The 19,744-nt window shown below is 35.3% G+C and overlaps 9 non-coding genes and 1 pseudogene across 9 annotated transcripts; all 10 read left to right on the top strand.

Moving 5' to 3' along the window:
* Window positions 1-7,479: 7,479 nt before the first annotated feature.
* On the top strand, window positions 7,480-7,551 carry LOC112066822 (small nucleolar RNA SNORD113/SNORD114 family). The gene has a single exon (XR_002892901.1). It is a non-coding gene; the product is annotated as a small nucleolar RNA SNORD113/SNORD114 family (small nucleolar RNA).
* An 873-nt stretch (window positions 7,552-8,424) lies between these two features.
* LOC112066860 (small nucleolar RNA SNORD113/SNORD114 family) lies at window positions 8,425-8,496 on the top strand. The gene has a single exon (XR_002892934.1). It is a non-coding gene; the product is annotated as a small nucleolar RNA SNORD113/SNORD114 family (small nucleolar RNA).
* A 927-nt stretch (window positions 8,497-9,423) lies between these two features.
* On the top strand, window positions 9,424-9,495 carry LOC112066803 (small nucleolar RNA SNORD113/SNORD114 family). Its single transcript, XR_002892883.1, has one exon. It is a non-coding gene; the product is annotated as a small nucleolar RNA SNORD113/SNORD114 family (small nucleolar RNA).
* Window positions 9,496-10,378: 883 nt separating this feature from the next.
* Window positions 10,379-10,455, top strand: LOC112066815 (small nucleolar RNA SNORD113/SNORD114 family). Its single transcript, XR_002892894.1, has one exon. It is a non-coding gene; the product is annotated as a small nucleolar RNA SNORD113/SNORD114 family (small nucleolar RNA).
* A 902-nt stretch (window positions 10,456-11,357) lies between these two features.
* Window positions 11,358-11,432, top strand: LOC112066869 (small nucleolar RNA SNORD113/SNORD114 family). Its single transcript, XR_002892942.1, has one exon. It is a non-coding gene; the product is annotated as a small nucleolar RNA SNORD113/SNORD114 family (small nucleolar RNA).
* A 1,553-nt stretch (window positions 11,433-12,985) lies between these two features.
* Window positions 12,986-13,049, top strand: LOC112066793 (uncharacterized; annotated as a pseudogene).
* Window positions 13,050-14,618: 1,569 nt separating this feature from the next.
* Window positions 14,619-14,692, top strand: LOC112066798 (small nucleolar RNA SNORD113/SNORD114 family). The gene has a single exon (XR_002892878.1). It is a non-coding gene; the product is annotated as a small nucleolar RNA SNORD113/SNORD114 family (small nucleolar RNA).
* Window positions 14,693-15,593: 901 nt separating this feature from the next.
* LOC112066873 (small nucleolar RNA SNORD113/SNORD114 family) lies at window positions 15,594-15,665 on the top strand. Its single transcript, XR_002892946.1, has one exon. It is a non-coding gene; the product is annotated as a small nucleolar RNA SNORD113/SNORD114 family (small nucleolar RNA).
* Window positions 15,666-16,505: 840 nt separating this feature from the next.
* Window positions 16,506-16,580, top strand: LOC112066870 (small nucleolar RNA SNORD113/SNORD114 family). Its single transcript, XR_002892943.1, has one exon. It is a non-coding gene; the product is annotated as a small nucleolar RNA SNORD113/SNORD114 family (small nucleolar RNA).
* Window positions 16,581-19,047: 2,467 nt separating this feature from the next.
* On the top strand, window positions 19,048-19,119 carry LOC112066865 (small nucleolar RNA SNORD113/SNORD114 family). Its single transcript, XR_002892939.1, has one exon. It is a non-coding gene; the product is annotated as a small nucleolar RNA SNORD113/SNORD114 family (small nucleolar RNA).
* Window positions 19,120-19,744: the final 625 nt, after the last annotated feature.

Consider the following 19,744-nt stretch of genomic DNA (forward strand, 5'->3'; position numbering starts at 1 on the left):
CAACAGAATATGCACTGAAGACTCTTTTAAAAATACAAAAAGCTTTTTTTCGGGGGTGGGTGTCCTTGGTTGATTAAGGTTTAATTATTTGTCATAATGAATATACTGTTATCGGAACATTTTGGAGCAGAAGCAAAGCATTTAAAAAATTCAACAATAACAACCGTATGTAAGGAAACTAAGGTGTCTTTTGATGATCCCTTTAAGATTCATATCACCATTATCATCTTTGCATCAAATGTTTATTTAGTAGGATCTAATAGAGAACATCTTGCCAAGACCTGGGGACACCAAAATGAATATAATATGTTTTCCAACTTCTCAGGGATTGCAATCTTGTACAGAAGTCAGGGCACATATTGTTATGACCAGAGTATATCCAGGCTATACAGAAAAAAAAAAGTTCATAAAAAGCAAATCCCAAACCAACAATATTTCTCCAACTCATCTACTATGCATAGTTTGGCCTGCCATTCCCACCTCAAAATTTCCCAGCTAGTTCAGGAAGCTCTGAGGGAGTATCTCACCTGTGCTAACCAACAGAGGTTTCTTGTCTACGAGGTAGAGTCCAGGAGTTCTTCATCATGCCTTTACTGGGCGGGTATCTTGGCCACCCTGAGAGGCTACCATGTTGTCAATCCTGCTTTTGGCTCTTCAGGGATGTCTCTTGCTAGCACAGATCTGTAATGTTGTCTTCTCGTCTTCTTTCCATGTGTAAGTCAATCTAGCCCCCTACTCAGGCTTTTATGGTCTTCTCCCTTCTCACATCTCATGCATCTCTGCTTCCTGGATGACTGCTCTGTTCAAGAGAGGAAAATGCTTTCCGTGTCCACTTGTTGCTATGGCCTATCGCCTGGGCTAAAAAGAAGCAGCACTTTGTGTGCTCTGTGCCTGACAGAGATCTTAGTAAAGCAGCACTTTTATTTATTCACTTTATAAACTCTAAGTCCCTGGGATTTTCAGCTAAGTTCTGCTAGAGTTATTGGGTAAGGTGTTGATTGATGGGCTAAGAGAAAATGCGAACAAAATACTTCAGGCGGCACTTAAAACTACCCCTCTTTTCCTACATGACCCACTGGGCTTGGAATAATTGTTGCTGACAATAAACTGCTTTCACAAAATGCTTCTTTGCTTTTAGGCATGTAGATCTTTGTGCTTTCTCAACCTTAACGTCCCTCTACATATGTAAATATTTGATAAAATATATTGAGTACTTACTATGTGTCAGTTACTCTTCTAGGCCTTGGCGATATACTGGTTGATGAAACAGTACTAGTTTCTGTCATCGTGCATCTTACAGCCCCAAACTGTCTGAATATTTAGTGGGTAAACAGCTTATGTTGGCTTCTAACCCCTGCTGCAGAACAAATGAACAACAGAAGGTTGTGTCTGTTAAATGCTAAGAAGCACCATAGATTTCAGAGGGGCAATTGATTACTGGAAAGGCTGGACTAAGCTCTGTGAAAGAGATGGGAGTTGAGTTGACACCTTGAGGGAAAGGGAGGACTAGATGGATGGAAATGAACAGGAATAGCATTCCAGGAGAATTGCATATGGCAGGTCCCAGAAGAGGGAGGCAGTCCAGGTTTGTATCCATGCATGCCAGGAGGAATGCTCAGGAGAGTGTAAAGTCACACTGACCTTGATTCAAATCCCAGTTTGATCACTTAGTATGGATGTGAGTGACCTTGGGTTAGTTCATTAAATTCTCTGAGCCTCAGTTTTCTAATCTGTAAAATGAGGATATCAAGACCTACTTCATGGATTTTTGTATTGATTATAAGAGTACAAAATATGTAAATGTAGATAAAGCACTAAAAATCATGTCTGGAAAATAGTAAGTGCTCAAAACTGATAGGTCTTGCCAGTTTGGTTGAGCAGATGATGCATGTAGGGTGAAGGAAGTACTCACTTTTAGATATATTTTTTGGAGTTTACCCCTTGCTGTTGAGGGGGTGCAAATGAATGAGGAGCACTCTCTTGCTTTGTTACCCACAAGGTGAGAGAAAAAAATCAGGTGGAAAAATAAATGAGGGAAATGGACTGTTTTCTTGTACTTCTTTCTACTTCTTATCATAGGTGTTGAGTACCTGAATTAGCCTGATTCTGTCTGCGTATGGCACACGTGCTGGACCAGCTAGGGGCTGGGAAAGGACACCCCTTTTTTCTTATTTCTCTTTACTTGTCTGGCAAAGTTGAGGGTAGAATTGTATATGAGATGATCTGACCACATACATCATTGTTATGTCAGAGCATCAAGTTAGGTTATTTTAATTTAAAAAGCTATTAACAAACAGGGCGTATATGTTTCTCCTTCAGATCATAAAACACTAGCTTCTAAGCGCTTAGCTCTTTGTTCCAATCTTGTCTTACCTTTGATTTATGGCAAAATCAACTTCATTGACCGATTTAACTCGCTCAGTCCTACTGTTGGCTTCTAATCTGTTTCCTTTATAATCACTTTAAACTCAAAATCAATTGTAGTGCCATAGAAACTGCAGCTTCGAAGTGAAGATGCCATTTCACATTGAAAGGACAAAGTAGATCAACGCTTGCACTTCTCTTCAATTTCGATTCCGCATACACAGGGCTTTAAACAAGTCCTTGTGGAAATCTCACCTGAGTTGCTGTTGCAGCCACAATAAGGTAAAGTTAGAAGAATCAGAAATATGTCTGGCTCTATTTAGTTCTCAGTGTCTTTTGCTGAAAGAATGCAAACTCATACCAGAAAATCTAAAAGAGAAAAGCAGAGAATTATCAGTGGGAGTGGGATGTTTCATAGCTGCAATAAAAAGCAACTAAAACCGGAAGAAAGTGAGAGCATTTGGTAAACACAAAAGAAGAAAAGCACGAAATAGGAGAAAGAATTACTCAGGATAGATTAACAGTTTGCAGATAAGACAAATGATAAAGAATTGTTTCAGGAAGAATGGTACACAATAATTGGGTGGTGATTCAAACAGTTGTCTGGACTGAATGAGATGGAAGCGGTGGGGACTAAAGCATTGATGATAGGGGGAAGAATCAAAGGGGATTATAATTCCAATCCAGTGGGTTTCTTTTACTCTGAATTACCAGTAGACTAGAACAGCTCATGTCATGATTTAATTAAGCAAACATCCCTGAATTTGTAACCCCTGTCCTTTTTGTTCCTAATATGGTTCCTTAGCCTTTCTTCTGAGATTGAACACCTGAGCACCATTGTATTCAAGTTAATTGATTAAGCGTCTCATTGCAGCTGCCAGTGAGACTCTTAGGGGCAAGGAGCCTGTTGTGTCCATCACTGAGTTTCCTGTGCCCGGCCCAAGGCTGGGCACACATTAGGGGTTCCGTGAAAGTTGTGAATGAATAAACAAGTGACCCTTTAGCATGGCAAACAGGCTTTCAGCCCATTCTTTGAGTATTCTTTAGACAGATTGCTTATTATTCCACTTCCTCTGAAGCAATGAATTACCTCTGACATCCAGGAAACCTTCAGAAAAAGAAATGGGACTTTGATTCCCAAAAGGGTTTCCCTGCAAACACAAAGTACTTCATGTGTAATGATGAAAGAACCCAAATCAGTCTGGCACCGTCGTGACAGTAACTGACAGGCTGACAAGCTGTGCTTGCCTGATACATCTCAGAGGGCTGGGTGTGTTTTTCATACCCTGCCAGTTTTGAGTGTCTATCTGACAGATGTCTGTCAGGCTGCAGCAAGAAGAAGGAGCCTAGGGGAGGCCCAATGCTGCTGCTTGCACGTGCGGCTAGATGTGAAAAGTGGCCTCACTTTCACTACTATGTGATCTCTTCTCTGGATCTGGAACCTAAGGATCATTTAAGAAATCAAAGAATAAATAAAAGAATACATAGAAACAAATGACAATAAAAACACAACGACCCAAAACCTATGGGACACAGCAAAAGCAGTTCTAAGAGGGAAGTTTAGAGCAATACACTCTCACCTCAAGAAACAAGAAAAATTTCAAATAAACAATTTAACTCTACATTTAAAACAACTAGAGAAAGAAGAACAAAGAAAATCCAAAGTCAGTAGAAGGAAAGAAATCATAAAAATCAGAGCAGGAATAAATGAAATAGAAACGAAGAAAACAATAGCAAAGATCAATAAAACTAAAAGCTGCCTCTTTGAGAAGATAAACAAAATTGATAAACTCTTAGCCAGACTCATCAAGAAAAAAAGGGAGAGGACTCAAATCAAAAAAATTAGAAATGAAAAAGGAGAAATCACAACAGACAGCGCAGAAATACAAAGGATTATAAGAGACTACTACAAACAACTATATGCCAGTAAAATGGACAACCATGAAGAAATGGAAATTCTTGGAAAGGTACAATTTTCCAAGATTGAGCCAGAAAGAATTAGAAAATATAAACAGACCTATCACAAGTAGTGAAATTGAAACCGTAATAAAAAATCTTCCAACAAACAAAAGTCCAGGACCAGATGGCTTCACAGGCGAATTCTATCAAACATTTAGAGAAGAGCTAACACCCATCCTTTTCAAACTCTTCCAAAAAATTGCAGAGGCAGAAACACTCCCAGATTCAATCTACAAAGCCACCGTCACCCTGATACCAAAACCAGAAAAAGATATCACAAAAAAAGAAAATTATAGACCAATATCACTGATGAACATAGATGCAAAAGTCCTCAACAAAATACTATCAAACAGAATCCAACAACATATTAAAAGGCTCATACACCATGATCAAGTGGGATTTATCCCAGGGATGCAAGGATTCTTCAATATATGCAAATCAATCAATGTGATACACCACATTAACAAAATAAGGAATAACACCCATATGATCATCTCAATAGATGGAGAAAAAGCTTTTAACAAAAGTCAACACCCATTTATGATAAAGACTCTCCAGAAAATGGGCATAGAGGGAACCTGCCTCAACATAATAAAGGCCATATATGACAAAACCACAGCAAGCATCATACTCAATGGTGAAAAACTGAAAGCATTTCCACTAAGATCAGGAACAAGACAAGGATGTCCACTCTCACCTCTCTTATTCAACATAGTTTTGGAAGTCCTAACCACAGCAGTCAGAGAAGAAAAAGAAATAAAAGTAATACAAATTGGAAAAGAAGAAGGAAAACTGTAATTGTTTGCTGATGACATGATACTATACACAGAAAGTCCTATGCCACCAGAAAACTACTAGAAGTAATCAGTGAATTTGGTAAGGTTGCAGGATACAAAATTAATGCACAGAAAACTCTAGCATTCCTATACACCACCAACAAAAAATCAGAAAGAGAAATTAAGAAAACACTTAGAACAAGAATAATATACCTAGGAATAAATCTGCCTAAGGAGGCGATCAGTTGATCATCTGATCAATTGGTTGGAAGAATCAATGTTATGAAAATGACTATACTACCCAAAGCAGTCTACAGATTCAATGCAATCCCTATCAAACTACCAATGGCATTCTTCACAGAATTAGAAGAAAAAATTTTACAATTTGTATGGAAACACAAAAGACCCTGAATAACCAAAGCAATCTTGAGAAAGAAAAACGGAGTTTGAGGAATGAGGCTCCCTGACTTCAAACTATACCACAAAGCTACAGTAATCAGGACAGTATGTACTGGCACAAAAACAGAAATATAGATCAATGGTATAGGATAGAATGCCCAGAGATAAACCCACACACATATGGGCACCTAATTTATGACAAAGGAGGCAAGAACATACAATGGAGAAAAGACAGCCTCTTCAAGAAGTGGTGCTGGAAAACTGGACAGCTGCATGTAAAAGAATGAAATTAGAACACTGCCTAACACCATACACACAAATTAACTCCAAATGGATTAAAGACTTAAATGTAAGACCAGACACTATAAAACTCTTAGAGGAAAACATAGGAAAAACACTCTTTGACATAAACCACAGCAAGATCTTTTTCACCCACCTCCTAGAGTAACAGAAATAAAAACAAAAATAAACAATAATGAAACTTAAAAGCTTTTGCACAGCAAAGGAAACCATAAACAAGACAAAAAGACAACCCTCAGAATGGGAGAAAATATTTGCAAATGAAACAACAGACAAAGGATTAATTCTCCAAAATGTACAACAGGTCATGGAGCTCAATATCAAAAAAAACAAAACAAAACAATCCAGTTAAAAAATGGGCCAAAGACTTAAATAGATATTTCACCAAGGAAGACATACAGATGGCCAACAGGCACATTAAAAGATCCTCAACATCACTAATTATTAGAGAAATGCAAATCAAAACTACAATGAGGTATCACCTCATGCCGGTCAGAATGGCCATTATCAAAAAATCTAGAAACAGTAAATGCTGGTAAGGGTGTGGTGAAAAGGGAACCCTCCTGCACTGTTGGTGGGAATGTAAATTGATACAACCACTATGGAAAACAGTATGGAGGTTCCTTAAAAAACTAAAAACAGAACTACCATACAACCCAGCAATCCCACTACTGGGCATATACCCTGAGAAAAACATAATTCAAAATGAGACATACACCACAATGTTCATTGCAGCATTATTTACAATAGCCAGGATATGGAAGCAACGTAAGTGTCCATCGACAGATGAATGGATAAAGAAGATGTGGCACATGTAAACAATGGAATATTGCTCAGCCATAAAAGGAAACGAAATTGAGTTATTTGTAGTGAGGTGGATGGACCTAGAGTCTGTCATACAGAGTGAAGTAAGTCAGAAAGAAAAACAAAAACTGTATGCTAATGCATATATATGGAACCTAAAAAAAAAAGGTACTGATGAACCTAGATGCAGAGCAGGAATAAAGAGGTAGACATAGAAAATGGACTTGTGGACATGGGGTGGGAGGGTGAAGCTGGGGCGAAGTGAGAGTAGCATTGACATATATACACTACTGAATGTAAAATAGTTGGCTGGTGGGAAACAACAGCATAGCACAGGGAGATCAGGTCGGTGCTTTGCGATGCCTAGAGGGGTGGGGTAGGGAGGATGGGAGGGAGACTCAAGAGGGGGGAGATATGGGGACGTGTATGCATATGGCTGATTTGCTTTGTTGTGCAACATCAACTAACACAGTATTGTGAAGCAATTATACTCCAATAAAGATCTATTAAGAAATATTTAATCATATTTTTTCTCATGGTTTTGTTGATTTCTGTGTTTGCGTGTGTGTGTGTGTGTGTGTGTGTGTGTGTCTGTGTGTATTAAGGGTAAAGTTCAAAATTTCCATACAGAATAGTAAATGGCCAAACTCAATAAGAAATAGAGAATTTGATGAAACATTAGATGATTAATAAATAAATGAAAACAGCATCTAATTCAAAAAAGAGTTTCGTTGATATGAAATTGAACTATTTACACAGTAGGGATATCATGCTCTTTTTGGGTTTTGCAGGTAATAGAGTTTAAAAATGTTTGTGAATGGATTACTTGATCAGTCAATAAAGAAGTAGAAATGAACAAAGAACAGAGACATATTCATGGACTAAGTATGATGATCGTTCTAGGAATAGTCCTGAGTGATGAAAACATGTCTGAAACTCTGAGGTCCAACACAGAGCATAAGTAGTCTATTTCCTTTGTTAAAATTGTTTGTATAGGGAGATGTCAGGAATACCAAAAGATCATATTCTTGTTGATTTCATAGAGTTATAGTTGTTATTTGTAATTGATCTGTGATGGAATCATTAAGCAAATATAAATGTATAAGGAAAAATAGGGCCAAGTATTTTTCTCATATGAACACCTTTGTTGAAGCAAAAGATATTGTGAATAAAAACTGAAAATTCTGAATCCCATTAAATAAATGGGTGAGGGTCACCTCCTTCACCAGGTTTCTATAGACATGCCTATGTAAGAGTCATTAAATTATTCTTTTTCAGACTAAAGATTGAGGTTTTTCTTTTAACAAGGTAAAAAATAAATAGAAAAACAATAACTAATAAATAATTAAATACTGAGTATATGAAATTCCAAAAACAAGGATCTGTGGCTTCTGGTCTCAGTATTTTCATCATCTTCTGTGTTTTGTACTCAGAATGAATGCACTAGAGATGGTTTAGAATCATCCATGGTCACCAGATCTGTGGTTGCCTCTGTATAATAGGAGGATGGAGATTAATGTGAGTAATAGTTGAAGTTCTTTTTTCAGTTTGTTTTTTTATTAAAGAAATTCACTGTATCATTAAGAAATGTGGAGTAAAGAAGGTAGCTACATTTCAGTGTTGAGTATGTTATTACAAACCATTATATTGATTAATGCATATATGGAAAACTGAGCATTAATATGAGACATATATTAAACTAAGAATAATTCCATATACATCAATGCTCTTGGTTTTTTTTATTGTAGTGCTAAAATTATCAGTGAATTTGTGATTTATACAGTAAAGAAATAAAAATGTATGTAGAAAAGAGGGTCAATATTGGATCAATGATGACTACCCGTGGCGTAAGAGTCGTGTACGATGAATACGTGTCTGGAACTCTGAGGTCCAATGCAAACGGAATCTATTCCATTGTCTTGTTTGAAGTGATCCTATAGGCAAAGGTTAGGAATATACAAAGATATTTGTTTTGGTTATTATGGCAGTGCATTTAAAAAATTTTTATGATTGGATCAATGAAATAGTCAATATACAAATTTGTAAATTAAATAATGATGAATATGAAGGCTTTTCAATAATAAAAATATGTGGTTAGTCAAAAATTACTATTATATACAAATACATTAATATATATTGAAAAGACGTTTTCAGGTAAAAAGTTATATAAAGATGTTATCTCTTTGGTTAAGAGTGATACAGAAAATGATAGGTATTAGTTACTGACTGACTCAGTAACCACTTTGACATTTGATTCATTAAGGAAAAAACAAATAAATAATTACCATAATTTAGTAAATGACTAAATTACTGTGCATATGAATAGCGGAATATTGGATAAATGGAGAATAAATAAATAAATAAATAAATAAATAAATAAATAAATGGATAAATCTGAATATTTTTATCACCTTGTCTGCTTGTTACTCTTCAGGACAGATGTTCCCACTACTTCAGCTTCTGCTGTGCTCAGTTGTCCTGCTGCTTCTGTGTCAGAAAGTAACTAAGGTAAATAACAGGCAAGGTTGGTGTTCTTGGATTAGGTGATGTGTTTGAGGGTACTCATGGTGTTATTAAAAAGTATTAAATTAATCAAAAATTACTCAGTTCAATGATAAATCTGAGAAGAAATATTATTTTGAATAATTGATAGTGGGCAGGACTGAGCTTGAATAATGCAAGAGATGGACCCTTAATGGGAAATGATTCTTAAACTGAGAATTAGGGATATTGAAGGGTCTTATTCTTGAGATTATTACCAATTAATTAATGATTTAATCAATGCAAATATACAAATGAACGAAGAGAAGAGACTCAGTCGTGGACCAATGATGATGATCGTTTCGGGAAGAGTCCTGAACGATGAAAACATGTCTGAAACTCTGAGGTCCAACCCGGAACATAAGTAGTCTCTCCCTCTTTGAAATTGCTTTTGTAGAAAGAGGTCAGGAATATTTAAAGATCATATTCTTGTATTGATTTCATGGATTTAGATTTGTTAGTATTAATGGATCTGTGATGGAACCATTAAGCAAATAAAAATTAACATATAAGGAAAAAATAGGGTGAAGCATTGTCCAAATTGAACATATTTCGTGAGGCAAAAGATACAGTTAATAAACATTGAAAACACTGATGGCCATTAAATAAATGGGTGAGGGTCACTTATTTGACCAAGATTAGATAGAAATGCATAAGTAGGCATCAGTTTAATTGTTCTGCTTTAGCCAAATAGTTGTGTTTTTTCTTTTAACAAGACAAAAAATAGAGAGAATAAGAAAAAGTAATAAATATCTAAATACTGACTAAATGAAATGTAGAAAACAAGGATCACTGGTGATTAGGTCTCAATATTTTTATTATCTTTCATGTGCCGTACTCCCCAGAATGAATGCATCATTTAGCATCTTCCATGGACATGAGCTCTGTGGTTGCTTCTGTATAATAGGAGGATGAAGATTAATGTGAGTAATAGTTGAAGTTCTTTTTTCAGTTTGCTTTTTTATTAAAGTAATTCACTGTATTGTTTGGAATGTGGAATATAAATAAAGAAGGCAGCTGTATCTCCGTGTTGAGTATGGATATACAAACCATCATATTGATTAATGCATATATGGAAAACTGAGACTGTTAGTATGAGATGTATTACACTGAGAATAATTCTATGTACATCAGGGGTCTTCTTGGGTTTTTTGAATTGTACTGGTAAAATTATTAGTGAGTTTTTAATTTAATCAATAAAGAAATAGAAATGTATGTAGAAAGAAGAACAGTACTGAATCGCTGATGATTTCTGGTCATCATCAATATTAGTTGTATACGACGAATACATGTCTGGAACTCTGAGGTCCAATATTAAATTAAGCTTGTCCATTCTCAACTTGAGAAGGTGTCTTATAGACAAATGTTAGGAATAAATGAGGGGCTTGTTTTTTGTCTTTGAGTTCATGCATTTCATTCTATTATTATAATTAGATAATATGAGAATCTATAAATAAATATATAATTAAAACTAACGATGAATGGAGTAAAACACTTTCCAATTACCAAAATATGTGGTGAATCAAGAAATATTATTAATATATCATGGAAACCCTGAATGAATAATGAATAGTGCATGACCATTACCACTTAGGGTAAGAATGTGGTAGACATGATAATTTGTAGACAACCTTCATATTCTGGCTCAGTGGCAAGATTGAAGTGGTTCGTTTTCAACAGACTTAATACATACAGTAAATTAATGAATGCCTAAATATCTGTGTGAATGTTGAAGTAAGGGAAAGTGGAGAGTGTCTCCACCATTTTTATCATCTGCTTTGCTTTATACAATCCTCAGAGTGGACACACTAGACCTGAAAGAAAGATTCTTCCTTTAGCACCAGCCTAGGATGGCATCTTTGTTTTAGGAGCCAAGAGACCAGTGTGAGCAGAATCAAATTTGTAGTCTTAGGTTGGGTGGTTTGTCTAACATATTTACTGTATTAATAAAATATTTGAAGTATAATTAAAGAAGGCCATTTTTATCCTATTGATAATAAAGAGATTAATATGAAGCATTATATTGATTAATGCAGATTTGAAAAGCTGATCATAAATGTGAAAGAGATATAATTATGTGAGTATCTTTCTAGAGACATGTTAGTGGTATCAAGGCCTTGTTGGGTTTTGTGACTCATAGAGTTATAGATTATAATTAGTGAATCAATGAACTAATCAATTAACAATATAGAATGAAGAGACATTCATCCTTTCTGGATCAGTGATGATAAATGCCGGCATATGAGTCATCGATGATGAATAATACGTGTCTCGAACTCTGGGGTCCAATACAAAAGAAATGTGGCCTTTCTCTTCATGCATGTTCATTGGTTATGCTAATTAAGCCAATGAAAGCATCAATCAACAAATCTGTGGATCAAAGGAGAGAAAGTCTCAATCTCGGTCATCACCATGTCTGTTTGGTACTTTTCAGAATAGCAGCTCAAGGTGATTTCAGCCTCCATTGTGATCAAGGCTCTCCTTTTCAGGTTGCTATGGGACAGAGACCCAGGTGAGTAATGGCCAGTGTTCCTCTCTTAGTTTGGGGAATTGGTTTAAGTGTTTTCATTGTATTTTCAAACAATCGATATATATCAAAGGGTTGATGATGGTCTGTTTATAAATAACCATGAGCGCTTATGCTGATGAAATGATAATCTAGAACCTGGAAATTCATTAACCAAGGAGATCTCATGTATGGTGATAATGATTGGAGAGAAGTTAGGGATATTCGCTGGTCTGGTTCTTGGGTTTTGGGTATTCATATTTTTCTTTCATTAGTATTAATGATGTAGTGATTTAATTGATAGAGATGTACCAATGAATGAACTAAAATTGGACCCAAGGGGACCAACGATGAAGTTGGGTAGAGGATGAGGCAAGGGCAAGGAACCATAAGTATCTGGAAGGCTGAGGGCCAAGAAGTGTACACACTCTATTTTCTACATTGATTTCATCCTATGGACAGATGTTAGAAATATATAAAATCATGCTCTTAGTTTGGGTTAATAGATTTTGATTTAGTATTATTAATGGATAAATAATAGAACCATTAAAGATATATAAATAATAGCTTAAGAAGAAAAGGTAAATTATTATGTACCTATGAAAATATATTGTCAGCCAAGAAATAGTAATGAAAATTACCAGCACTGATGCCCATTAGGAAATGAATGGATCAATGGTGTCACCTCTTTGGCCAAGCATCATACAGATGTGATGATTAAGTGTCAGTTTTATTGATCTGTGTCATTCTCAAGTTTGAGGTTCTTTTTGTTTATAGAAAAATTCTCTAAATTATGAAAAAGTTATAAATTCCTAATGATTTGAGTACTATAAATCTAGAAAGCAAGAATCAATCACAATAAATTTTCCTTTTTTTTTAAACATCCACTGTGCATTGTACTTCTGAAAATGGACACATTCGATCCGATTAAGCATTATTCCATGGTCATGCACCATATGATTGCATCACTGTGTTAGATTCACAGGAACCAATGTGAGTAATAGTCAAATTTCTTGTCTCAGTTTCAGTGATTTTTTTTCCTATGCATTTATTCACTGTTTTATTTGAAAGTTCCACACAGACTAAAAGAAGGCCAACTGTAGCTCAGTGATATATATTGAATTTTATGAAACATTAATTGATTACTGCATAGAGGAAAAATGGCATCATTATTTTTAAGAAAGATACTCTGCTGTGAGAATGAATTATTTACAGAATAAGGATATCATGACTCTTCTTGGGTTTTGTGAATAAACTGTTTTAAATTATTATGATTGATTTTCTGAATTAGTCAATAAGCCATATAGAAATGAGCGAAGAAAAAGAGGGACAATATTGGATCAATGATGACTACTGGTGGCATATGAGTCGTGTACGATGACTGGAACTCTGATGTCTGATGCAAATGGAATCTAGTCCATTTTCCTATTTGAGTTGATTCTAGAGACACTTGTCTGATATATACAAGGGACTTGTTTTTGGTCTTTTTATGCATTTTCTTTATATTTAATAATTGGGTTAATCAAATAAGCAATAAACAAGCATATAAATAAATAAAGATGAAGGCAGTGAAATATTGTCCAATTATAAACATATGTGGTGATAGAAGAAACAATATTAGTAAATTTGAAAACTGTGAAGTCCAAAGAGAAATAAATGGTACATGAAAAATCTTTGACTAAGAGAAATATGGACAATTGTAGTAATAATCACTGCTCATTTTCTCAGTCAGCGTCAAGTTTTAAGTTCATTTTCTTAAGAGAAATTGAAATAAATATACTCCAAATTAATGATTGTCTAAACCACTGAAAAATGAAATGCAGAAGCAAGGATCAATGGAGATTAGTTCTTAATTTTTTATCATTTGCTCTCCCCTGTACTCCTCAGAATGGATGCCTTTGAGCTGATCTAAGCATCTTGCATGGTCAGGAGCCCTGTGGTTGCATCTGTGTGTTAGGAGGAAGCAGAACAATGTGAGTAGTAGTCAGTGTTCTTGTCTTGGATTGAGCCGTATTTTTAAAAAGACACTTATTGTATTGTTGAAAAGTATTAAATATAATAGAAGTCCAAACTTGCCAAAGTGAAATATCATTGATATGAAGGAATATGATGATTAATCCATATATGAAAAACTGAGTTCAGTTAATGAAAGAGTTGGGTGTCAGGGGAGATGATGGTTTAGATAGACGTTAGGGATATTTAGGGTCTTACTCATGATTTATTTGTGTGACTTATGTTTATTTATTTATTTATTTATTTATTTATTTATTTTTTTCGTGGTACGCGGGCCTCTCACTGTTGTGGCCTCTCCCATTGCGGAGCACAGGCTCCGGACGCGCAGGCTCAGCGGCCATGGCTCACGGGCCTAGCCGCTCCGTGGCATGTGGGATCCTCCCAGACTGGGGCACGAACCCGTGTCCCCTTCATCGGCAGGCGGACTCTCAACCACTGCGCCACCAGGGGAGCCCCTATCGGAGGCTTTGATGATAGTGCGGCCCTTTCTTCTCACCCACTCCCCGCTGCACATTCCCTGAACACTGTTCTCTGTGCTTCTCGGGGCTTGGCCATAGCAGGTTGGAATTCACAAAATGCTCTACTGACGGCATGTGGGATCTTCCCGGCCCGGGGCACGAACCCATGTCCCCTGCATCGGCGGCGGACTCTCAACTACTGCACCACCAGGGAAGCCCTATTTATTTATTTTTAAATATTTATTTATTTATTTGGCTATGCCGGGTCTCTGTTGCAGCATTCAGGATCTTTAGTTGCGGCATGCAGGGTCTTTAGTTGCGGCATGTGAACTCTTAGTTGTGGCATGTGGTATCTAGTTCCCTGACCAGGGATCAAACCTGGGCCCCCTGCATTGGGGGAATGGAGTCTTAACCACTGGACCACCGGGGAAGTCATTTAAATAATAGTGACTTAATCAATAAACAAATGTAGATGATACTGGAGAAAAGAGCCCCTCCTGGACCACTGATGATGACTGGAGGCATAGGAGTCATATATGGTGAATACCATGTGTCTGTAACCCTGATTCCACACAATGCAAAATCTAGCCAATGTTCTGTTATAAATGACCCCATGGGTCAATGTTAAGAAAATACAAACATCATATTCCATTTTTGGGGTTAGATGTATTAATAATAATAAATCAGTAATTGAGCCCTGAAAAAATGTAAAAAAAATATGAAAAGAAGAAGGTGAAGCATTGTCCATCAGGATCATATGTGGTCAGGCAAGAAATATTATTAATAAAATAGAAAACATTCATGCCCTTTAAGCAATAAATGGATAAGTGTCTTCCCTTTTGCTGAAAGGATCATACAGACACTGATAAGTAAGAGTCAACATTATTGTTCTGGGTCAGTCTCAAGTTTAAGGTTTTCTTTTGTTAAGAGAAAAAAATACTACACTATGAAAAATTAATGAATGCTTAAATGAGCAAATGAAATGTGGATAACAAGGATCAATGGAGATAAGGTCTAAAATTTTTTATCATCTTTTCTGCTCTGTACTCCTTAGAATGGGAGCACTTAAGCTGGTTGAAGGATTCTTCTATGGTCCTGAGAGCTCTGGTTGCATTCACGTGTTAGGACTGTGGAGACCATGTGAGTAATAGACAAATTTTGGCCTTAGTTTCAATATTTTATTTAAGGCTATTGACTGTATTATTGCAAGTTGTGAAATATAATCAATGAAATCCAAATAGCCCAGTGTAAAATATGGGATTAATATGAAGTATTATATTGATTCATTCATAAAATGAAAAATGAGAGTTATTAATGAAAGATGTTGACACGAGAATGATTCTAAATATATATTAGAGATTTCTAAGCTCTTTGGTGGTTCCGATGAATAACCATTTTAAAAATTATAATTACTGAATTATGAATTGACCAATAAATAGTGTGGAAAGGAGTGAAGAAAAAGAGATACAGTCCTGGATTAATGATGACTGCTGGCAGCGTGTGAGTCATATACGATGAGTGTGTGTCTGGAACTCTGAGGCCCAATAAAATTAATCTAGTACATTTTCATTATTGGAAGGTATTCTATAGACAGATGTCAGGAATATACTGAGATCTTGATTTGATCCTTATGTACATGCATTTTCATCTATTATTATAATAGGATAAATGAGAGAATCTATAAATAAGCATATAAATCAGTAAAGATGAATGCATGAAGCATTGGCCATTATATAAATATGTGAATGGTATATGACTGTTAACTGTTTTCTAAGGGAATAAAAGTCTTACATAATGTTCATAATCTGGTCAAGGGTCAAACTTGTTCATTTTCTTAAGAGAAATGAATATTCACACCAAATTAATGATTGCCTAAGGACTGATTAAATGAAAGGTAAAAGCAATCAATGATCAGTGGAGAGAATGTCTCAACCATTTTTATCATCTGTTCTTCCCTCTTCTCCTCAGAAGCGACACAGTGGACCTGATTTAAGGACCTTTCCTTGATCGACAGCCTTAGGATAGGATCTGTGTTTTAGGATCCCAGAGATCTATGTGAGTAATAAGCAAATTCTTTCATTGGTTTGGATGTTTTGTTAAGGGTCTTCATTGTATTAACAAAAAGAATTAAAAATATTCCAGAAAGTCCAATGTGTCCTTGTAACAAATATGTGATTAATAGAATCACAATGATTAAAGCATTTATGAAAAGTTGTATAATTAATAACAAAGGTACATTGATTTGAGAATGACTCAAGATACATATCAGGAATAACAAGGACTTCTTGGTGTTTTGTGAATCATATTGTTTTAAAATTGTAATTAGTGAATTAATGAATTAACCAATAAATCATATAGAATGAATGAAGAGAAAATCATCTTTTCTGGATCGATGATGATAAATGCCAGCGTATGAGTCATCGATGACGAATAATACGTGTCTGGAACGCTGAGGTCCAATACAAAAGAAATGTGGTCTTTCTCTTCATGCGTTTTCATTGGTTATGCTAATTGAGCCAATGAAAGCATCAGTCAACAAATCTGCCGATCCATGGTGTGAAAGTCTCAATCTCAGTCATCACCTTCTCCATTTGGTACTTTTCAGAATAGAAGCTCAAGGTGAGTTCAGCCTCCATTTTGATCAAGGTTCTCCTTTTCAGGTTGCTATGGGACAGAGACCCAGGTGAGCTATAGCCAGGGTTCCTGTCTTGGTTTGGGGAGTTGGTTTAAGTGTTTTCATTGTATTCTTTGAAAGTAGTAAATATAATCAAAAAGTTAACTATGGCCCAATGATAAATATCATATGAGACCTTATGTTGATTAATTGATAATATATAACGTTCATATTTATTAATGAATGGTATAATCTGTGTTGGTATTAGAGACAAGTTAGGGATATCCAGTGGCTAGTTCTTTGGTTTTTGTTACTCAAATATTTATTTTATTATTATAAGTGAGGTAATCATTTAATTGGTACAAATATATAAATAAATGAACTAAACATGGGCCCAAATGAATCAATGATGATTAACACATGACCGTGGATGATGAAAAATAAGGGTCTGGAACGCTGAGGCCCAACACAGTCCATACTCTTTTTCTTTGTTTATTTCATCCTATGCATAGATGTTAAGAAGTTCAAGTGCTTAGACCGAGTTTAAAAATTAGTAATACAGCAATGAGAGCACCCTTAAAGATATGTAGATAATAGATGAAGAAGAACAGTAAATTATTGTCTAATTAGGAACATATATAATGAGACAAGAAATATTAATAAGAATTGCCAACATTGATGTCCATTATGAAATGGATGGCTCAAGGGTATCACCTCTCTGGCCAAGTATCAGATAGACTTGAACTATTCAGAGTTGATTTTATTGTTCTGAGTCAATCTCAAGTTTGAAGTTGTTCTTTCTGTTAAGAAAAAACAACGTCTGCATTATAAAAAAGTTATAAATTCCTAAATGACTGGGTAAATGAGATGTAGAATGCAAGAGTCAATGGCAATAAATTTGTTTTTTTTCTCATTGACTGTACTTCATATTGTTCAAAATGGAAACATTTGCGCTGATGAAGCGTTATTCCATGGTGATGCACCTTAATGATTGCATCTCTGTGTTAGAAGCACAGAGACCAATGTGAGTAACAGTCAAATTTCTTGTCTTGGTTTCAGTGATTTTTTTTTCCTCTGTGTGTGTATACAGTGTACTATTTGAAAGTTCCATATAGGATAACAGAGGGACAATGCAGCTCAGTGATACAGAAGTTTATGAAACATTAATTGATTAATGCACAGATGAGTAACAGCATATAATTTAAAAAGAGGTACATTGCTGTGAGAATGATCTATTTATAGATAGCAATATCATGACTCTTCTTGGGATTTGTGAATAATAGGGTTTTAAAATTATTATGAGTGACTTACTGAATTAGTCAATAAACAAATAGAAATGAACGAAGAAAAGAGACTCAATCATGGGCCAATGATGATGATCGTGATGGAAAGAATCCTGAAGGATGAAAACCTGGTTGAAACTGAGGTCCAACCCTGATCATAAGTAGTCTCTTCCCTCTTTGAAATTATTTCTATAGAGAGGTGTCAGGAATATAAAGAAATCATATTCTTATATTGATTTCATAGACTTAGATTTGTTGTTATTAATGGATCTGTGATGGAACCATTAAGCAAGTATAAATAAACATATAAGGAAAAGTAGGGTGAAACGTTGTCCAAATTGGAACTTTATAACAAAAGTTACTGTTAACAAACATTGAAAACACTGATGCCCATTAAATAAATGGCTGAGGGTCACCTATTTGACCCAGTTTGGATAGAAATGCATATGTAAGAGTCAGTTTAATTGTTCTGCCTCAGACTAAAGATAGAGCTTTCTCTTTTAACAAAATAGAAAGTATTGAAAGAAAAAATAATAACTACCTAAATACTGAGTAAATGAAATTTGGAAAATAAGGATCAATGGCAATTAGGTCTGAATATTTTTATCATCTCTTGTGTTCTGTACTCCTCAGAATGAAGGCAATAGAGATGATTTAGCATCTTTCATGGGCATGAGCTCTGTGCTTGCCTCTGAATAATAGGAGGATGGAGATTAACGTGAGTAATAGTCGAAGTTCTTTTCTCAGTTTGTTTTTTTATTAAAGTAATTCAATGTATGATTAAGAAATGTGGACTATAAGTAAAGAAGGCGGCTGCATCTCAGTGTTGAGTATTGGTATAAGAATCATTATATTGATTAATGAATATACGGAAAACTGAGAGTGTTAATGAGAGATGTATTAAAGTAAGAATATTCTATATACATCGAAACTCTTCTTGTTTTTCTAATTTTACTGATAAAATTATTAGTGACTTTGTGATTTACACAATAAAGAGATAGAAATATATTTAGAAAAAAAGGGACAACATTGGATCCATGATGACTACCGGTGGCGTATGAGTCGTGTACGATGAATACGTGTCTGGAGCTCTGAGGTCCGATGCAAATGGATTCTAGTCCATTTTCCTGTTTGCAGTGACCTTATAGGCAGTGGTTAGGAATACACAAAGATGTTTGTTTTGGTTATTATGACCAGGCATTTTTTCTATTTTTATAACTGAATCAATGAAATAAGTGAATATACAGATGTGTAAAATAAAAAAAGGATGAATATGAAGCCTTTTCCAATTATAAAAATATGTGGTTAGGCAAAAATTACTATTGTATATTAATACATTAATATTTTTTGAGGGACTTCCCTGGCGGCCCATTGGTTAAGAATTCGTCTTCCAATGCAGTGGGTGCGGTTTCGATCCCTGGTCGGGGAGCTAAGATCCCACATGCCTCGTGGCCAAAAAAACCAAAACATAAAACAGAAGCGATATTGGAACAAATTCAATAAAGACTTTAAAAATAGTCCACATCAAAAAAAACCCCCATAATTCTTTAAAAAAAAATTTATTGAAAAGACTTACAACCATTGGGAAAGAAGTGGTATATCACCTCTTTGGCTAGGGGTGATATAGAAAGTGACAGGTATTGGTTACTGACTGAGTCAGTTACAACTTTGACATTTGATTTATTAAGGGAAAAAGAAACACATATTACCATAATTTAGTCAATGCC

Source organism: Physeter macrocephalus, chromosome 11 (genome assembly GCF_002837175.3).
Source record: "Physeter macrocephalus isolate SW-GA chromosome 11, ASM283717v5, whole genome shotgun sequence".
Lineage (NCBI taxonomy): Eukaryota > Metazoa > Chordata > Mammalia > Artiodactyla > Physeteridae > Physeter > Physeter macrocephalus.